The sequence below is a fragment of the Panthera uncia genome, chromosome E3 (genome assembly GCF_023721935.1).
Source record: "Panthera uncia isolate 11264 chromosome E3, Puncia_PCG_1.0, whole genome shotgun sequence".
Classification (NCBI taxonomy): Eukaryota; Metazoa; Chordata; class Mammalia; order Carnivora; family Felidae; genus Panthera; species Panthera uncia.
In genome coordinates this window covers 31215190-31235418 of record NC_064815.1, presented here as the reverse complement: position 1 = coordinate 31235418, position 20229 = coordinate 31215190, and the positions used below count along the sequence as shown (strand labels likewise).

At 45.1% G+C, this 20229-nt stretch overlaps 1 protein-coding gene across 1 annotated transcript in view; it reads left to right on the top strand.

Moving 5' to 3' along the window:
* The window catches only part of SDK1 (sidekick cell adhesion molecule 1), a 526124-nt gene that overhangs the window by 139279 nt on the left and 366616 nt on the right, over positions 1 to 20229 (top strand).

Here is a 20229-nt window from a genome sequence, read left to right as displayed (position 1 = left end):
ACTGGCTTCCGCACACATGTGGGGATTGCTTGGCTGTGGGCCGATCAAGGGTGGGAGGTAGCAGCCCTCCTCCAAGCGTGGTCTCCGACCCCTCAGCGGACCAGCCGGAGCCCGTGTGCGTGGCGGTTACAGCATTGCAGGAGAGGGGACCTTGGCTCGGAACTGGCACACCACCCCTTCCCCTGCGTTGTGTCAGCCGAGCCAGGTCACGGGACCAGCCCAGATCCAAAGAAGGGGAGGTAGGCCCCATCTTACATTGGGAGGCACTTCAAAGTCATTGCAAAGACTGTAGAGACAGGGGAGGAGGAAGAATCAAGGCCATTCTTATTAATAATAAGTTTACCTCATCCTCCCTGTCACCTGTATGAATGACTGAATTGGGTTCTGAATCCCTTTAACCTGTCTGGGGGATGCTGACACAGACTGACGTCTGTGGCATTTCTCTTTGCTTCATGGGAAGCATTTGGTTTTCAAACAAATACAGTTTAAGCCATCCACCATGGAAAGCAATACGCTTTACCTTCTCAGAAACTGGTATCTTTGCCAGATTATTTCTTGACAGTTTTCTGTATTTTCCAAGTTTTCTAAGAGAATTACACATCGATTTTATAATCTGAAAACTAGTTCTCAAAGTTGGAGGTATTTTTCCAGGGTTTCTAATCCTCTAAACTCTCTATTCTTTGAGCTCTTAAAATTATTTTGTGGTATTAATATCTAGGTAACTCTGATCCTCAGAGTCTAACAAACCATGACGGGCCACTAACTGAGATTATTAAATTGTCAAACTCGGGCTTTCCCATCTGAGGGAATCCTTTTGCCTCTGTGGTAATTCCTCTCTGGAGGGTCCACCAGTGGAAGGCTCGTGAAGGCTGGAGTGCCCAGATGCTGGTCGGCAAGCTCAGCTCCGTGGGCAGTCCTGTTCCCATGCCTCCGCTACTGTTCCTGGAGAAAATCCCCTCACGAGTGTTCCGTCCCAGTTACTGTGGAGTTACCTGGGCCGCTGCTCTTCATGTGCTGGTTTTCAGGAAATACAGGTGAAACTAAAGGTTTAGAAATAGTTCTAGGTGTTTGTTCTTATGCGCTCCTAACAGTGTCTCCTCACTGTTTCGCCTTCTTCAGGCCTTCTTGATTTCTGCTGGGCTGAACCGTGTGCAGCTGCCATTTCTCAGGTCAGAGGCATTGAATGTTGGCAGTTGCATACGGTTCAACCTAATGCTCTGTGTTTTCCCTGAAGCTGTTTGTGGCTTTGCTTGGATAGCCTCCCAACCTTCCAAGGAAGCTTCCCTTAGTGTGCACAGGTGGGCTTGTCCCAGGCCTGATGTCTTTCCGTCCTTGACACATACAGGTTGGTCCTGGCCTTCAGGCTGATGTTTTTATTTTTTATTTTATTTTATTTTATTTTATTTAGGGAGGAAATATTTTATTTTTTATTTTATGTTTTTATTTTGTATATATATAACTTATTGTCAGGTTGGCTAACATATAGTGTATACAGTGTGCTCTTGGCTTCAGAAGTAGATTCCCATGATTCATTGCTTACGTACATCACCCAGTGCTCATCCCAACAAGTGCCTTCCTCCATGTCCATCACCCCTTTAGCCGATCCCCCCACCCCCCCCCCCCCCCCATCAACCCTCAGTTTGTTTTCTGTATTTAAGGGTCTCTTACAGGTTGCCTCCCTCTTTGTAGCTGTCTATTTCTTTCCCCTTCCCCCATGATCTTCTGTTAAGTTTCTCAACTTACACATATGAGTGAAAACATATGATATCTGTCTTTCTCTGACTTATTTCACTTAGCACAATACCCTCTAGTTCCATCTACGTTGTTGCAAATGGCAGGATTTAATTCTTTTTCATTACCAAGTAGTATTCTGTTGTATATATAAACCACATCTTCTTTATCCATTCATCAGTTGATGGACATTTAGGCTCTTTCCATAATTAGGCTATCGTTGAAAACGCTGCTATAAACCTTGCAGTACATGTGCCCCTATGAATTACAGGCTGGTGTTTTTAAAGTAGTTTTCAGCCTTCCATAACATTTTTATTCTCATTTTTCCCTGTTTAATTCCTATGCTTAGTCATTACTACCTTTTAAATGAAATAATTATTTGATTAATGTCTTTGATTCTTCCTCGCCTGTTACCAGTCTTTGCACTGATTGACTTGTTGCTGTCTTAGTCAACTGTACTCTGTTTCCCACCCTGTGTCATCCACGGTGTCCTTCATTCAGCACCTGCTGTGTGCCTCAGGCCACAGTCCTCAGGCCGTGAATATTCTAGGAAACACTAAGAGTGTGTGCTCAATAAGTGTGTGTTGAATGAATAAATATATTAGAGTGAGGGAATGAATGAAAGGTATTTGCTTTGGAGGAACTTTCTGTTCTCAGGGGAGATAAACTCATAAGCAGGCAGTTTCAATTCAGTGTGTAAAGGACAGTTTATTGGAGATGTACATACAAGGGGCTTTGGGAACACAGAAGAGACACTTGTTTTTCATATCTGTATTGTACCCCTGTTCTGCTTCCCAGTTACATCCTGAAAACATATTCTGTCAGGTTCATGTTTGGATAACTTAAGGCCTCTATTTCTATCACTTGAACAAATAGGATCGGTTTCTGCATCTCATTTGACATTTCTTGCCCCATGTGAAGAGCTGGGCCAGGTCGATTGCTGTGTGACCCTTCTCCACCATGCCGCCCCCTCACCTGTCTCACAGAGTTCCTGCAAGGCTTGGATGGAAACGATACAGGACTGGGTGTAAACCACCGAGCAAGGGGCGGGGATTTCTAGGATGCATTTACTACGTATGATAGCTTTTGACCATAGCAAATTATTAATGGCCCACAATAAATAACTTGGGAAATAACCACTAGAAAAAAGAAAAGGAGATAGTTGGCTAACATACTTTGTCTGGAACAATGAAAGCAGAGACCTAAATCGTGTACCCGTGAGATGCTTTCCCGGACAAGGATAAATCTGGAAAGGACACAAAATGGAAACCAACCTTGGTTTTGTTACAGAGACCTAAGAATGTCAGCAGTAGTCTTGCATAACCGTGTAGTAAAACTTCTCAGAGTCTCCATGGTAACACGCAGAGAGCTGTATCACAGAGAGCTGTGTATACCCGCACGAATGCCGATCCGGCAAGAGATCTGTATCTGTTCCCCACTCACCAAGGGCTCATTTTCATCTCTGTGCTTTTCCAGTGCCTCAGACACCTGCCTCCCTCATTGCTAATAATGATGATATTTTTGTCTGAAATCTGTTTCATAGCTCACCCTTTCCAGTGTTGCTCTCCACACCCTTGGCACTTATGTAGGATGAGATAAAGGTGTCACCGAAGGGCTGTAAACTTTGTATTCTGATAAAAACACTTGAGACATAAAATGAATGTTTTAACTGCGGACCTGAGTGAAACACAAGTCTGATCTTCAAGTGACTTTTGTCCTACCCTTTACATTCAGACGGCTGTGCCCTAATTTGCCTTTATTAGTATGCTGCTTAATAGATATCCCTAAGTCTTTTAACAAATAGTCTAGTGTTTAACTACGACTTTGTGGCTGTCATAGTGTTTACTCCTGTAACCCAACTTGATCCTCACCTTGTGTGTAGTCTGGGCAGGTAGTACGCTTGTCATTTTGCAGGAGAGGAAGCGTCCTCCGATGTGGATTAGCAAATTCGTGGCAGAGCCGGCCTGGAACCGAGACACGTGTCCTTGTCCTGATGCTGCCACGGCAGACTTGTCGGGAGCCAGAGTCCTCTCTCTGCCACTTGTATCCGCTCTCGCAGCTACCGTGTCACGTGTTGCCTGGAGCCTGGCGCGGCTCTTTGGAGATTTTTGACTGACCATCGCTTCACAGCTTTTCGTGCCATCTTACAATGTGTGTTTACATATTATCTTGCAGTAATTGTCTTAAGCTTAGGGACTTCACAGAAATCCTTAAGTTATTGTGACTTTAAGGTGATTATGAAAGGAGATGCGGTCCCCCACCTGGTCAGTTCTGGATAGTACCAACTCTAGCTTCCTGCCGAGAAATAATCACGGAGGATGATGGGCATTGTTATTTGGTAGCTAGTATTTTCAGATGATTTTATTTCACATAAATAGCCTGACGTCTTTCTGGATTATTCTCTCCTTTTCCTTTCAGGCAAAGGGGACCTTCTGGGTCTGTGTTCAGAGAACTCAAATGGTGCCACACATTTTCTGTGACATGGCCACCATCTTGGTAATGACCACTAGCATACAAGATGAAAGTCATTTCTACCTTTTCAAGTGCATTTCATTTTTCCTATTAAGAAAGGTTAATCTGAAGCCAGAATTTTCTGTACTAACATGAGTCCACATTTTAATAGCATTTTCCTAAAAGAAATACGTCAGCCTGAAAAAGCAAGGTGATACCCTATATTGTAGAACAAGGCTTCATGGCTTAGATTTTAAAAATAATTCCTTTGTTAAGTGCTTTGGACTTTGAACAAAAGCCTCCTTGAGAAACTCGATTTAACTGGCTGGGTTAGAGTTCACGTTCTTTATCTTGTCGTATCTGACAAAAATAGCCAGAGAATGTTTCTGTTTCATCTAGTCATTCCCACCCATCTGAACAGACGGCCCCCATGTATCTGTATTTATGCATTGACAACACAAGTGTGTATTTTGTATGTCTCTAGGAGGCCGAAGTGTATTTAGATCAAACATGAATCTAGCATGATCCATAAACTAAAATATACTTCACTCTAACAGAACAGACTCAGTGGAGTGGCTGGTTTTAAACACAAGCTTGAACAAAATGATGAGTTCATAATTATTTAACGTAAACTGAGTAAGGTTGAAGGGCCCCGTGGGGTCGATTATTTCCAGGGCTTCAATGATTACACATCATGAACCGCCTCTCCAGTCCAGCGCTGTTCAGGTGGGAGGCTAGCTGGCAGCACCGTAAGGTACCTGGACGGTTTCCGACTCAAGAATCTGTTAGTTTTGTACGTTTAACATCCTTGACACTTAATAGGATTTGGGATCCGTTGAAGCAGCAGCTTTTATGCATGACACTTTAATTGAATGCCTTAGAGTAAAATGAAATTAACAAAGACAGTATTAAATTATGGATGTTCCTTTTTTATCATTTGGCTAAGAATTCTGCAGAGTTTCCTTTGTAATTGTATTATTTTAAATTGATTGATATAAAAAATAAACACACTGTCTTTAAGACTAGGTGTACGTACCATCTGGTCCAAGAACTCCTGCCTAGCTTTGGTGTGGAGTTGAAGTTACGCAAATTGTCTGCTGAGCTTGGGAAAGCAACTCTTTCAGGACCAGCAGAGTTTAAAAACGGCCTGCAGCAAATGCCCATTCCTGAGCGGGTGAGGGCCACAGCCACCTGAATTACAAATGATTCTAAGGAGAGATGGGAGGCCCTGAACAACAGCTGGTTTTTGTTCCGGAAGTCACGCTCTTTTAGCGTCGCAAAAACAAGCGTCCCATACGTGTTATGGTCAAGGCCAAAGTCAGCTGAGTCCACCGTGGTTCTGTGTAAAACATCCATGAATGATGATCTTAATATCGTATCTCTTTTCCTTTAATGCCACTTAAAACGAATAATCTAACTGAAGATCTGGGGGAAAAATTATATAATTAATCAGCTGAGGCCAGTCTGCCTAGAAAATGTGAAAACAGAAGAGAAAATATGGGAAAGCATTGCAAATTAAATAATAATTTTGTTAACAGGATATTGTTGTAAATGCTTCATAACGTAATTGTCTGCTGGAGGGAAAGGGGGTAGAAAACCGAATATATTTGGAAAACTAGTCAATGAGTGCAGGCATGTAGCTCGAAAAATACAATTGCCCATGATTACGAGCGCCCTCCCAAGCTCCGCGTTTGAAGGGTGGAAGGAGGGAGGAGGCAGTTTCTCACAAATGTCCTAAAGCGTCCCAGACTCAGAGGCCCACGCCCACGGTTTTTGCTCCCCTGTGACTCACATTACCGTCCTGTTAAAATGACCCCGCGCTTGTTTCCCTATGTAAATCATGAGGTAAATATTGAGTAAATATGGTATTAATCTCAGCTGAACACAGTTTTAGTGAACTACCTCCTTTTATCAGATTGCGGATCTGGTCATCTGACGTTGTCAGATAATACGGTTGTGCTCATGTATGTGACGCACACATGGGATCAGTTCCAAAAAGGAAAGGCTGCTGTGTACTGGAGCCCTCACGGGTACGTTGCTTCCCGTGTTGCGTTTTGCTTCTTTCTTGGGGTTCTGTCTGGTGGTCTCCCTCTCCTCCCTCTCCCCCTTCCCTTCCCTCCTTCTGGGGCGTAGCATTTGCAAGGTTCACAGAAGCATGTCCAAGCCGACTTGGGGCTCCGTCCTCTTGTACAGCTGCCATCTCTGTGCAGAACCCGTCGCTGTGTTGTGTGCTGCTGCAGGGTCGAAAGGTGTTTTCTCGTGACTGTGACTCTGCAAGGGAGGAACGCTCGGAGCAGTTGGGGCAGATCACCGGTTTTGTAGCCTCTACTTAGTAGCTTTTCTCTTCTTTTCCACCTAAAAACATACCAGATGGTTTTGGGGTCTGGATCTTAAAGTCTGGCCAAATGACAGTCATGTTCGTGGAGCACAAAAGAGGGAGACAGGATTCCAGCTTGTGCCTTTACGAGCCTCTCCACATAGAAGGATGCAGGTAAAAATGCAGAGGATGCCCCTGGATGGATGTCTTGAGATTAGCGGAGCTGCGTCCGTGTCCCAGGGAATGGAAGGAAGCCGTGTGCCACCTTTGCCCTGACAACACATGAACTTTTCCCGATAAATGCTCTTCACGGTCTTTGCTTCTCTGCCATGAGACAAGTGCTTGCATCAGAGCTGCGGGGAGAGAAGGGGTGAGCCCACCTGTTCCTGGGCACTTTATAGTTTGCGCTTCCTTTAAAGTTTTTCTTTGAACGTGCGTAAGTAGTGCTACCCTACATGTGGGGCCCTACGGGTCCGGGTCCCTCCGGCTCTTCTCATTCCCCTCCCGAAACGCACTAGCTCATCTCAAATGTATCACCAGAGCTCTGCATCATCTTATTTAAAACATGACAATGGCAGGAGAATCGGTGGGTTAGAAACATTGTTCTCTCCCTTTATTCAAAGCGAATTGATGGACATCGGTTCCCTTTCGCTGTGGTGGTGGTTGACGTAACATTGCTCTTGTTTTCAGGTTGCAAATAGGAAATGTGACTTCTCTGGACAATATATTCATTGTCATTAAAATTCTCTCATCCCAGAGAAGACTTACTATTGAAATCATTTTTTTTAAATCCCATAAAGAAAACTTTTCTGCGTGTAGCGTAGTCCTTAATCTTCTTTCCCTGTTGCCCACTTAATTTAAATTTTCCGGCATTGTTTGAATACTAATTATACTTGACAAGATTCTTTTTTCTAACTATGTGCATCTAAATTCTGATTAACTCGGGAGAGGACGAAGAAAATATTGTTTTCATTTGCAGAAATGCAAGGGTGCCAAAGCCCAGCAACAAAGTAAAAATGATCTCACTGAAGACATTCTTGTGTCTTTCCTCCCTCACTGGTCTGAAGAGCATCTTCTTCACCTAGACATGAACCTATATGAGCAGAAGAAATAAATGCAGCAACCAGTTTTAAAATACTGTTTTTTTCTCAGGCATTGGTGCAAAATCTCCTCTGGTTCCCCTAATTTCTGTATCTCAGGGATTCCCCAAGTACCTTTTTGTAAATAGTAAGACTTGTTCCTCTAGATGATGATTCCTTTTTTCCTAGGCCGGCCCTATCCAGTCGTCCTTTCTTTATGGCCAGTTCACCATAAAACAGCTAACTCAGAGACGTGCTCCCAAACCGCAGTGAAGCTGACCGCTTGGCAGAAATGTAGCTTATCTGTCTCTGCTGTCCCTTACGTGTAGATGCTTTGTGAAGCGCTACATAAAAGCATTTCCAAACCTAAGAGGTCGCGTTGTTGGGCCGCTCCTTCCTCAGGACCACCGGAGTTCTGCCGCTGCCATCGTCGGAGGCAGACAGACAGAAGCCACTGTCGACAGTCCTGTCTGCAGACGCCAGACGGAGGGGGAGCTACGTGCTCGCAGAGCCCTCAGCAGCGGGGCTGGCTCGGGGAATGACTCGGGAATGACTCCCAGCTTAGTGCAAGGGCCTGGCCCCCTCTGGGGAGTGGGGTTCCCGGGAGGAGCAGGAGGCGGGCAGTCCCAAAGCTGTGCCACCAGGGCTGGCCCCACACCCCCTCTGCTGGGCCAGGAGGCAGGAAGCTACATCTGTGTGGCCCGTTGGCTCCAGGAAAGAGCCTCTCAGGTGTCGACGTCTGCGGGAACGTATCCTGCCACCCAGGAAGTAAAAGACTTAGTCCTCGGAAGCTCTGTGGTCGCTGCTGCCCACAAGGGGACACCCCGTGTCTGTGCTCTTCAGGAGAAACAGACATGTGAACGCCTCGCTCCTCCACCGCCTGCAACGGTGCGTGCAGTCGACGCGTGAAAGCCGGAATCTGCAAATGTCTTCTTGAGCTTTTTGGCTTCTGCCGAGCTGGACGGTCGGCCACAGGGGATGGGATGGAGTTGAGCGGCCATCTGTGCTGTCGGCCACCCTGTCTGCGTTTGAAATGCAGTTAGCTCCTGTAGGCAAATAAGCCATATTTTATAATGTTCTCCACTAGAATTCTGTGTGCTGCACTATTCTCACGTCATCATTTCTTTACCTTTAGGTTATTCGTATGCGGTTCTGAGCAGTGCTCTCTAAAAGCCCCTCAGAAAGCATTGCTTTATGAGAACATGGCGTCTCCCAGGACGAGATGAACGCATAGAAGCTGGGCCTGCGTCTCCAGGCTGCATGGGCCTCCTCCAGCCCTGGGGGCAAGGCCTGGGGCACAGGCTGCGAAAGAAGCGAGGGGCTGGAGGGGCCGTGCTCCGGGAGCACGGTGGGCTCCTGGGGCACACTGTCATGGCCAACAGCCCCAACGGTTGGCTAGGGGAAGGAGTCCCTTCTCTTCCTGCCTTCGAGTGTCTCTTGGGCCGATCATTGACTGAGCAGATGGTTGGCCAGCACAGGACTCTGCAAACCAGTCTGCAGAGCCCCAGCCCAGCGTCCCAGGGCCAGGGACTGTCCCAGGGTAGGGTATGGGGCTGGGGTCACTGGCAACTGGCCCATATGGAGGCAAATAACATTTGCCAAAGCTAAAGGCTGGAAAGTGATTGTCTCTGAGAGTGGGCCCGGGGGCCTGGTGCGAAGTGGGACGGGGGACCGCTGGGGTCAGAGAGAGTCAAAAGTGTGGGGAGATTAGCTAGAGCTTTTACAGTGGCCAGGGGAGCTTTGCCCCGGAGCCTTTGCTTGGGTTTGAACACCGGCTCTACCCCTCATTAGCTATGTCACCTTGGACAAGTTGCTTCTCTGAGCCTGTTTCTAGTACCACTGCCTACCTCCCAGCCTGTCATGTGGAGTATTTCACATTTGGGGGATTGCACGATGTCTGATATGCAGTTAAGGTTGCTGCTGGTTAAACGGAAACCCCCAGACCATGGCTTGCGCTGTTAAGTCCTGAGCTGCTAGACAAAGAAACCCAAAATTTAGGTGAACAGGAGCATAAAGTTCTAGATGAGCCCACCTTGTAGGACTACAGCTAGTAAGATGGGAGTTTGGAAGCAGATTTGGCCCTTGGGAAGAGGTTTGAGTGATTTAGATGTCAGGGCTTCAGATATTACAAATGAATATGGCAGAAACCGTGTCACATGGACCATGTCATGGTACAGACCTGAGCAAAGACTTTGTGGCAGCTGTGGTCCGAAGGCTCCTCCAGGCCCATTGGTCATGAGTCCAAAGCAGTACAATGTTCCAGATCCTACTAACGGAACAAGGCTGCTGATGTGACCCCTGCTTGGTCTTCCTTCCTTCCAGACCCCGTGTGAGGCTGAGTGGGATGATGCCAACACTGGGGAAGGCAGGGACTCAAACCAAGTTCCCTCTCAGCTGCAGGAAGCCTCCAGTTCCCTGTCTCTGAAGAGAGTCCGTTTTGAAATAGACCTTAGTCAAGCGTGATCACTGCAGGGTGTGGAGGGTGTATTCAATTCTGGATCCTTTGGCCAGATATGGAACAAAGGTCCCATATACCTGAAGTAGGCCTCTTAGAAGTGCCTGGCTCTAGACCATCCTGGACCCCCACTTCTGTGCCCCTAACGGCTGGTTCCTGACCTGCAGCTGCCGCGGGGGTTGGGAGCCGAGCACCTGAGTGCCACTTCCTCCTTTCCTTCTTGCGTTCCTGCTCCCTTTCTTCTTCAGTCATTTCTAGTAAATGCTGAAGGGTTAATGTTTTCATTTGCCTTACTAATATTATGTTCTTACATCTTAAAGATGTATCTTACACATCTTTTTATTCAGTGCTCCCCTGCCAAGCAGGCCCAGCAAAGAGCTGACCCGTGTTTGTTGATGAATAAGTGAGTGACACATATCAGCCTTTTATGCTCTCACTTTCTTTCCCACTGTCCAACTGAATGTCCCTTTCTTCTCTCTCTCCCATTCATCCATACATTTATCTATCCACTTACTCATCGGCACAGCAGTTTACCCATCCAGACACACATCCACCTACCCATCCATCCATCCATCCCCCCACCCCCACCGATCCACTCATTTATCCGTCCATCCAGACACACATTCACCTATTTTTCCATCCATCCATCCATCCATCCATCCATCCATCCATCCATGCTATTTGGTTCTCTATACATCTCACTCTGAGTTTGTTTACTTAGCATCAGAGCCTTTGTCGTTCCTGCTTAGATTCCAATACACTGTAACTTCCAGCATTCATTCCAGCCTAGCTTTTAACATAGAAAGCAAAGCTTAGTGAATGTATTTAGTTGTAGCTTTGAAACACTGAAATATTAACATTGCACTAACTCCTCAAGCCTTTCATACATGGGAAGGAAAAACATTCACTTCACAGTGATATACAGAATTGTGTGGGAGATAATGGAAAAAAGGTCAAAGGCTGAAATCCTACAAATGGGATGATGATAAAATTCATACTATTAAGAAGACCGATGTCCTGTTAGGAAACTCTCTACCCAGTGTCCTTTAAAAAAAAGTTACAGTAACATGTAAGGGTTATAGGTTCAATATTGTGGTCTGTTTCTATAAAAGAAAGATAACATTTCTAGATTTGAAGGCAACCCTTCACTATTGTTAAGACCCTAGAAGTGATTCACTCACTTAGCTTCAAATCTTGTCTTCTACTCCTCTTTGAAAAGACATGAGCATTATTAATAGATTAATCAGCTACACATAGGATGTATTTTCTAATGGATAGGAAAGCTGTGTACTTGAAGATCTTCATGCTCTACAAAGAAAACCCTGCCCAGCCGTTGACATGACCGACACTGCATATTTCTGCACACAATGATGGTCACTTTGAGCTTATGAAGGTTTCCTTGTGCTTTCGATAGTCTTGGTTTCTTTGTTCGTGCAGACTTTTAAATAGACCCTTGAGCCTCTGCCCTTTCAGCCTCTGCTGCCTTCTCATCTGCCTGCTCTGTAGCTTTTGTCAGCAACTGAGCAATCTTGTTTTTACTTCAGATTTGGGAAGCTATAAACCGCATCTTTTTTAACCTTCCACTCCTCTGCCCCTTACGGAGCTGTTGAAAGCGAGATTTAAAGTATAAATGGGTGTCAGCATTCAGATTGCTGGTTCTTTAATAGCTGGGCAGCGCTGTTATCCCGGGATCACAAAAAGGGCATGGGCTGAGCCGGGGGAAGGGGTGTTGGGGGGGGGGCACACTCTCACACAGCTGTAGTCCCCTGGGAGAGCGGAGCTCCGTCAGCCTGAGCCTGGTGAGGACCCCTCCCTGCCGTGCTCTCGGGAGAGTGCTAAAATCTCCACTCCTGAAGCCTCTTACTCCGAAGTGCCTGCGTGTGGGAGTGGGGTCCCGGACTTGGCATTGGTCCAGTTGTCTTCGTTTTAATAAACGTTACCTCTGTACCATTTTATTTTGTCATGATAAGGGCACCCTTCCACCCATCCCCCATCCCCCATCCCCTCCCCTGTGGGAACCGTCAGTTTGTTGTCTATATAAACATAGTACCAGGGCGCCTGGGTGGCTCAGTCGGTTTAGCGTCCGACTTCGGCTCAGGTCACGATCTCGCGGTATGTGAGTTCAAGCCCCACGTCGGGCTCTGTGCTGACTGCTCAGAGCCTGGAGCCTGTTTCGGATTCTGTGTCTCCCTCTCTCTCTGACCCTCCCCCGTTCATGCTCTGTCTCTCTCTGTCTCAAAAATAAATAAACGTTAAAAAAAATTTTTTTTTAAAGAAAAAATAAACATAGTACCTTTGTAGGGCATCTCTAGTATGTTCCTTGAGTTCATTTTGCATATTATAATTGTATCTCCTTTAAAAAACATGTTATAAATTATTTTTAAGTTTTACAAAAATACTTAAAGGAGAATGGCATGAATGCCCACCACCCAGCTTGCATTTGAAGGCATAAAGCACTGCCCATGTGAGGTGTCCCGGCCTCAGGTCAAACACACTGGCCCAAGTTTCCTACTTAACATGCCCATTATGGGAGTTTTATTTTATATTTCACAATACTTTTTTTAAATAAAAGAAAGATTTCAATACACCAGTTATTTCTCAGTAAGGCTGGAAAACGTTCACAAAGGAAAGAAAGAAAAGAAAGAAGGCAAGAAAACACTATGTAGCAAGGAGACGAGCTCTGGATTCAGGGTCCAGGCGCCACCCTGGCCCCTTCACGCGCCTGACCCAGCAGACACCTGCTTTAGACCCTCTGTTGCCTTACGTGAAATCTCAGGCACTCAATTTGTCCTTTAAGGAAACATGACTGGGCTAATCATAAAAGACAATGGCGGGATTGTATCGCTGTTGTCCTTACTCTTCTGTGAAGTGTGGGCTGTGTGCCAGACACTCTGCTGGGAGCGTGGCTGGTGGTGGTTCGTGCCCTTACTGCGGCTGCCCCGGGGGCCATGCACGTTCCTCTTCTCAGGTGGGTGGTGGGGCCTTGATGGGATTCGGGAACTTTCCCGAGGTGAGCGTACAGCTCACTGACTCCAGAACCTCCTGCCCAAAGCAAGACGTCCTCGCACATGAGGTGGATCCCATCGGTGGGGACTCGGCCACCTCGGCCCCACGTCACACCTCCACTGGACGACGTGCCGTGCTGCGGGGTTTTTTTATTTTTCTGTACAGGAATATTGGATATGGTGTCTCATAAACTGATGTCACCTGGCGTGCCAGGCCGAACGAGACTTGGCCGGTCAGTGCACCCTCCCCACCCCTGCCCCGCCTGTAGGAAGGGCCAGTCAAGTCTTACAGACCATTTTGTGAGTTTATGACAGAGGGAGCAGTTTAAGGGCCTAGAAACAAACACAGAATTCACAGAACTCCTTCGGAAGTGGAGCCTGAGGGGCGCCTGGGTGGCTCTGTCAGTTAAGCCTCTGACTCTTGATTTTGGCTCAGGTCATGATCTCACAGTTCGTGGGATCGAGCCCCACGTTGGGCTATGTGCTGATGGTGCAGAACCTGCTTGGGATTCTCTCTCTCTCCCTCTGGCTGCCCCTCCTGCATTTACGCTCTCATGCGCTGTCTCTCAAAATAAATAAACTTAAAAAAAAATTTTTTTTTTTTAAAAGGAAGTGGGGCACGAGAGGGGCATCAGTGTCTGTAAAGAGCAGCGGGAGGAGCACAGGCTGCGCTCGTGGAAATTCTTCCCTGGGGGCAGCTAGTTGTTAAATGTCTGTCTTTCAGCTGCATCCTCTCCTTTCTGGTTTCTGTGAGGAAAAGTGAAATCACAGTAAATTGAAAAGCGACACTGATGTGTTACAACCCATCACAGTAGACTGAGAGCTGAGTCCTGACGTGAAATGTCCCTTTCTGAGGTGTCACCTCTAGGAAGTGGCAGGTGTCCTCCCCATGCCACCTGGCTCCACGATAAAGTCACAGCGTGGGTTTGTACCCATTTGAATTTCTCCTCGAGTCAAGTAGTAACATCTGTGGAATTGACTGGTTACATTCCGCATAATATCAGAGAGACAATGAATCTAGCTGTAGCTCTCATAAAACATGTTTCTGCGAAGGTAATGACTCGTGATCGGACGCACGCACAGACAGCACGAGAGTGCGAGGAAATAGAATTCATAACCTTTGGCTTTAGAACTCACGGACTGCTCTGCAGGCCCAGGCAGCTGGCTGGGGCCGGCAACGCGGAACCGTGTGCTTTGTGCGGCCTTTCTTTCCCTCTCTGGGTTTCTTACAGTCCTACCTTCTGTTTCCTGGGACATTTTAGGAAGAAAAATGAGTAAAGGGATAGAAAATAGTTCTGCAGTTAATCAGTATAGGCTAATAAAGGGAAGGTGAATGAGATCTTTAAGTATGAGCGAGTGGGATGCCCGATGGAAGACCAGATAAAAATGAATGAGGCTCAAATAGACAAAGGGTACTTTGGCTGTGAACAAGCATTTCTTACTCAAGAAGATACTGGAAGGTAGAAGTGGGTCTCAGAGCGAGACTTTGAGGCTACTTTCCTGTTTGCAAGTCGGTGTCCTTCGCCGGAAGCAGACCTCCCTGAAGCCGGATACAACTTTGTGCCTCCTGCCCAACTCAGTGCCGGCTCCATTCATCTTGGGCCCCCCTCTCTCTTACACCTGACACCCAGCCCAGAGCACCCCCGTTGGCCCCACCCACACAGACTCCCAGGATGCAACGGCCCCTCACTGTCTCCCCGTGGCCCCTTGGGTCCTAGCACTGGACTGTGCTGTGTGCCTCTGGATTGGACAGCCAGTAGTGGCCCTCCTTGTTTTTGTTTGCTTTCCTGTGGTAATTCACAGTGCTGAGCAGTTTTCAAATGCACAGTATTCATTTTTAACTGTTTAGTGAATTTTGTACTTGTTTTCTACATTTTTACCAGTTTGCCTTTCAATTTTCTTGTTTTTATTTAAGATAAACTAAAATTACAAATGTTATGTAGTCAGGTTTATTAATCTCTTGTAATTTAAATGTTATGTAATTTTTACATTCAGAAAACTACACTGAAACTTTCAGCAATTAGTAAATTTTTGTTTTATAATGTTTAATTCTTAAAATTTAATATTTTCAAACACGTGCACATTATAATTTTAAATGTGCAGAAATATGCTCATGTATGTGCTTTTCTGTTCATCTTTTCGCCCTTTCCTTGCTGCTTCCTTTGTCTCTTTTCGTCCGGTCCGTGTTGGTAACCTAAACTGTATCTTCTCTTATTTTTCTTTGCATAGTCCTGTAGTCCCGTGATATGCACGCACACACACAAAGACACAGCCACACAGTTTTTATTGCCAGCCGCCATTTGTAAAAATGGGATCCCATTTTATATGCTTTTCTATGTCTTTCCCTTCCTTTTCCTTCTCAACGGTACATACAGAACAGTCATTGAACTCGAGTTTCTACAGTTCAGTCTTCTAAACGGTTGTGGGATATGTGCAACATCTTCATTTATAAAGTCTCTTTCCATTATTTCTTTTCCACTGGGAAATCTCACTGGAGTTTCATGTTGCTGTGTGGCGTGAGGTAAGGATCTAATTCCTTCTCTCTCCTGAGTGGCTGGCTAGCATTTCCCTGATGTTTTGTTGAATTCTCTCTTCCCATTCTGTTGACCTCCAGCTCTTCCTTTTCTGCCTGTTATTTGTGTGTGTATCATGGTCTGCCTGGAGGCTCTCTACTCTGTACAGATGTCCCCTTTTTGTTGTTTTATTCGCTTTCATTTTCAAACACCTTTTTATTTTTGAATAATTGTAGAATGATAGCCAAGAGCCATAAGAGAGTTCGAAGTCTGCTTCACCCAGCTTCCCTTAACATCAACATCTTACATAACTATTGTGTATTTATCAAAACTAAGAAATTAACTTTGGTACAATGCTGTTAACTATGTTAGAGACTTTGTTCAGATTGTCCTAGTTTTTCTCCTCATGCCCTTTCCCCGGCCGAGGTTCCAATCCAGACCCCATGTGGCATTCCGTCCTCATGTCTCTGGTCTCCCTCAACCCATGACCCTTTTCTGTCTTTTCTTATCTTGTGTGACCTTCACAGTCTTGATGAGGAGCACTGGCTAGTTGTTTTATAAAATGTCCCACAATTTGGGCTCGTCTGGAGTTTTCTCATGTTGGGGCTGTGTTGTAGAAAAGGAGGAAGCATCCCAGAGGGTGAACTCCTTACTCATCAGATTGGGGCCTGTGACTCTGGCCCCAGTGACGGCTGCAGATGTCAGCCGTGTCACTTGGTCCAGGTGCTATCAGCTGGGTGCGTTCCCTGCAAAGTCACTGCTTCTTCCCCACGTTGTGTTCTCAGTCCAGCCACACGCAAGCCCCACCCACCGGAGAGAATTTGTGGACATAATTTAAACCGCCACAAACAATAAATACTTTGGGGTAGATCCTTTGAGGTCCTACAAATATCCTGTTTTTCTTAAAATTCTGCTTGCTCATTCTGCCATTCATCAGTGGCTCTTGTCTGCGCCAACTATTTCTGTGAACTTCTTGCAGTAGCTGTTATACTTTTCCCATTCTTTCTATATTTATTAATCCAGATTCTCCTGTCAGGAGAATATGTCCTTCCTCCTTCGATCATCTACCATTCGATCATTATTTATGGTAGTATGGATTTATGTCATTCTCTATCTGATAGGAGCTTTATTCTTCCTTTAAACAACAATTTTGCGTCTTTTATTGTTCATTCCTCTTATAAACTTCAAAAATATTTATTTTCCACTTTCAGAAAGTTCACCTGGAGTGTTTTTTAAAATTTTATTAAACTTTTCAACTGAATCTAGAAAGACATTTTATCTTTATGATCCAGTAATTGTCTTGTCTGGAAGCACGGCATGTCTGTCCACTTCCCCCCTTACTCTCTTGAGACCTCTTCTGGCTTCTCGAGGTGGAAGGCACAGGACTGTGTTCGATACCATGTGTTCTAGAATGACAGCTGAGACTCCGTAACTTCTCTCTGCCCTTGCCTGGATTTCCTTGTTCTTGAGCACGGCGAATTTGGAGCTTTCTGCTCTTCGCATCTATTTAGAAATTACCTTACTGACTAAATTGCTATGTCATGACTGCTTGGTTCATGTTTTTTTCCCAACTTCTACACTTTTCTTTTCCTTTTTCGGGTGAAGCTTTGGTTCATTGTCTCTGAGCTGGAACAATACGCCTTTCCCAAAATGACGTAGCTAGTAAGGTTTTTACACAGGCTTCATTTGAACCTTCAAGTACGTACAGTAAAAACCGGATATTTTTTGGCTAGATTCCAGCAGGGGTGTGGATTTAGTACTCGATCCGCAACCTTTTATGAGCAGCTTTCAGGACGGTAGGTGAACTGAAGGGAAGAGAGCAATTCTATTTTCTTATTTTAAAAAAAAATCTTGTCCTATCATCTGTTAGTCAGCTTGGCCTTTGAGTAATGGCATATGCATATCTTTATTCTTGTTCTTCATTGGTTAAAGTGTCCAGGTACGTTGATGTGCTCCTAACTAGTACTTCTCTTTTTGCAAAGTAAACTGCTGTTCACACTGCTGTCACATACCAGATAATTCATAAAGTACCACAGTATTCAGAGTTACTAGCATCACTCCTACACAGCTTATTCCTGCATCAAAAGAGGAAAGTCCTTTGTGTCCTCTGAGATATCTTACCGCCCGCAGAGGCGTTCTAGAAGCCCAGGTGTACCAGAAGGCTGGCCTCGCTTTTTCTTGGCTCAGCACATTTGTCCTCATCTCGAGTCTGGGTTCTGGGTGACTAACTCCCTTCAACTTTCTCTTCGTATCAGCCCCTTTGTTCCTCCTACCATAACCGAAATGTCCCAAACTCAGGTGTTTGTACAGTCAAATGTAGTTTTTACCAAATTTCTTTATTTTACTAGTATATTCCACAGCACAGTTGAACTAGCTATACTAAGCAGATAGTTTTTGAGCAAAGGAAGACGGAGATGCTTTTTCATTTAGGAGGCATTAGTGTGTAATTAGCTGTTGCATATGTTGCAGGGTTTAATTAATAGCCAAAAATAATATTTTATCACCGTAACTTTTTTTCCTCTGTGGTAGCTTTAATGAAAACTTCTCTAATATGTCTCTACCTTTCTTTGGAGCACAGTGCATGTAATTTATGCTCTTTTCAATATCATTGCAAGGTTATAATTAAAAGCATAAATTCCTGTTTCATGACCCTGAGAGTCTACCGAATTGTTCAATCCCTTTTTTATCTTAGATTTACCGACTGGCCTCAGCTATGCATTTTGCATTCTTGTAACTACATTTATGTACCTTATTTATGCCCATTGTTGATTGTCACCGTGCTGTCAGTATCCCTGTCTCCTTCATTCTCCCTCCTCAGCCCAGACTGTCTTCAAGCTTGACCAAAGCAGGAAGTGGACTTCCTGTTGATAAGATCTGGAAGGTTCTGGATGATGTAGCTGCTCCCACCTCCTTGGCTTCACGGACCCCCTGTATCACACCACGCCTGTCCCACCTCAGGGCCTTTTGCACCTGGTGCTCTCTGTCTGGATCCTCTAACCTTGGTTTCATGTGGCACGTCCTGTTTTACAGTTCGGTTCCCAAACACCAGCATTTGTCTCTCCTAGTAAACTGGCAAGAACCCTGGACTCTGGAGTGCTCTAGGAGGGTAGAACAGCTTGTTGGTTTTAATTCCCCACCGTTCTGTCCCATGGAACGAGTTCGGAGTGTTCCTTCTGCTTTTCTCTGGCATCAGTTTGGTTTTTTTTTTTTTTTTTTTTTTTGGTTTTATTTTTGCTTAATTTTTATTATGAAATAATTACATATTCATAGAAAGTTGTAAGAATTGTATCTTTCCTCAGAGAGTCACCACGCATCCTTTAGCCAGTGGCCATATTTTACATAACTGCCGTGCACTTTTCAAAACCAGGAGATGGGCACTGGTACCGCGTGTGTGTCTAGTTCTGTGCTGTGTTATTACGCGTGTACGTTGTGTATCCAGCACTGCCGTCAGGACACAGAACCGCCCCGCAACCTCAGAGATCTCCCGAGTGGTTGCACCCACTTCTCTCCCTTACAGCATCCTTACCAGCAACCACTAACCTGTTTTCCATTTCCATAAGTTTGTCATTTCAAGAATGACGATATACGTGGAGTCCTACAGCATGTGACCTTTTGAGATGGGCTTTCTTCACTCAGTAGTGAGGTAGCGCCCTAGAGGTCCATCCAAGCTGTGCGTATCAACAGGTAGCTCCTTTTCACTGCCGGTGTCGTGTTCCGCAGTATGGCGGCAGCAAACTTTGTTCAACTCTTTGCCCGTTGAGGGACATTGGAGTTGCTTCGCGATTTGGACTCTTCCAAATAAAGCTGCTGTGAACGTTTGTGTGTAGGCTTTGGTGTGGATGTGAGTTTTTCTTTTATGTGAGGTAAATGTTCAGGAGTGCAATTGCTGGGTCAAATGGTAAGTATATGTTTAAATTTTTAAAGAACTGCCAGTTTTCCAGTGTGGCTCTAACATTTCATATTATCGCCAGCAATGAATGAAAGCTGCAGGTTCTCCGTGTCACCATTTTTATTTTTGCTGTTTTAATAAGTGTGTACTCGGAGCTCATCATGGTCTTAATTTGCATTTCCTTCACGGCTAGTGATGTTGAGCATCTTTTCATGGGCTCCTCTGCCATCCATATATCCTTCCCAGTGACATGCCTCTCAAGTCCTTTGCCTGTTTCCTAATTGGGTTTGGTTTTTTTTTTTCACTGTTGACTTTTGAGAGTTCTTTCTGTATTCTAGATATGTGTCCTTATGTCAGTCCTGAATATCGGTTTACAGGTATTTTCTCCCCATCTGTAGCATGCCTTTATCTTTACAGGGTTTTTCACAGAAGTTTTTATTTTGTTCATCTTGTTTATTGATTTTTTTTTCATTTATGGGTTACGCTTTCACTGTCCTGTCTGAGGACTCCGCACCAAGCTCTAGGTCCCAAAGGGGTTGTCTTGTGTTTCTTCCAGAAATTGTATAGTTTTGCCTTTCACATAGAAATCTTGAATCTATTATGAGTTAATTTTCATTTAAGGTGTATAAGGCTTAGGTCCAGGATAATTTTTTTCCCTGTGAGTGTCCATTCGCTTTCACACCTTTGTTGAAAAGGCTTTTCTTCCTCCGTTGAATTGTGTCGTCACCGTGGTCAAAAATCCGTTGGATGTTTTTCCATGGGTGTTTCTAGGTTCTGTATTCTGTTCCA